This window comes from Solanum tuberosum, unplaced genomic scaffold (genome assembly GCF_000226075.1).
Source record: "Solanum tuberosum cultivar DM 1-3 516 R44 unplaced genomic scaffold, SolTub_3.0 scf00335, whole genome shotgun sequence".
Classification (NCBI taxonomy): domain Eukaryota; kingdom Viridiplantae; phylum Streptophyta; class Magnoliopsida; order Solanales; family Solanaceae; genus Solanum; species Solanum tuberosum.
Window position 1 is genome coordinate 550,978 of NW_006239280.1, and position 1,692 is coordinate 552,669.

Below are 1,692 nucleotides of genomic sequence, written 5' to 3' on the forward strand. Positions count from 1 at the left end.
GCCCTTCCAGTTCCTTGTGTGCTAAGAGATATGCCCCTTTAAAGTTGACCCTCCAAATCACATTTTTTGCGATTTTCGAATTTTGATACGGTTGCTCTAAAATTCGGGTTAGACCCATTTCCCACTCAATTTGACCCCCTGAATAAGAATATGAAGTCGAATTTCCAAAATCATGCACGGATTTTGAGATATATGGAAATTACAATTATAGGTGTTTCCGAAGCACATTTTCGGACATTTTTGGGGTCGTTTCACATACACTGTGAGAGTTAATTTGCAATAGATAGGGCATGGAGCATGATGTATAACGGAAAGTCTCGTTATATATGACGTAGACATAATATCGTTAGAGAACAACTCTCTAGTGAATTATCATAATTGACTATGTAAAGTCCAATGATAATGTGTCGGATCCACTTGCAAAAGTCATAACTAGAGAGGGAGTTGATAGATTATCAAAGGGAATGGGACTATGGCCGAGGACAAGTCATTGTGGCGGTAATTCTACCTAGAAGACTAGAGATCTCAAGATCTAGGTTCAAGGAGATCAAACAAAATCATTAATGGCAGTTCAACATTATCAACATATTTGTTATGGTCCATTCTCATGATAAGACAATGTTCATTAACAAGGATAAAGACATTAGGACTTTTTAATGGTTTCCAAGTTTAATACAAGGTATATCAAATGTTGTATCTACGGGATAACACATGTAGAAATCACCTATGTAAGTGTGAAGTGTAGGCCGCTTCAAGGAGAATCCGATTAGGCCAGTTCTCTACGCACTTATAAACCAAGACGTGTTCATTGTTGAAACGAACAAAACAATGAGAACCAAAAGCAATTCAAGGGTTGATTGTGTGACTTATGTTGTCTAGGTATACACCAAAGCTTGACAATTCAAGGATATCAAATCCACCGATTGACCGAGTATATCCGATATATGCTCACTATGAAAAGTTCAAAGAAAAACCCACTTATCCAGATGCAATCAATCCTTACTTATGAATCACACAGTTTTTCATGCATATGTTTTAACAATAGCCATTCCCTATTCATGTGGGGGATTGTTGGGTTTTAAAGGTGTGAACATGAAATGAAGGGTTGTGACTCTCCTGAATGGTTGTGAGTTGTGACTTTGTCGAAGGGTCGTGACCTTTATGAAAGGTTGTGTCTTTTCTAAAGGATTGTGACCGTTTGAAAGGTTGTGCCTTTTCCAAATAGTTGTGATCTTTCTGAAAGGTTGTCTTTTTTCCAAAAAGTTGTGACATTCACCCTTTGTTGGCTATAAATAGAGAAGCCTTCTCTCATTTTTCTGCATCAAATTCTTCCCTTCTCTTGCATATATTTCTTACAAAACAAAATCGATCGATCGTGTCTGTGTGTGTGATTCGTTGCTGTCATTTTGAGTTTGTTGAAATTATTGAAGTTTGAGGTACCGCTACTTCTTTAATGGTTAATCCGTTTTATCTTGAGAGGAATTAATCTACAACCTCGAGTACTTGAGGGGATTAAATTTCTTAAGGACACACAGTGGGTTCTATGGACTCGGATAGTTCTTGTATTTTTCTTTTCATCTTTTGTTATTTCTAGTTTGCTAATCTGAATACAGGAGATAACACCCATCACCTCCCTTACGATTTACGAAGTGGTACATTTGCACCTGTTAATGGCTATAAATATTTAGTGGC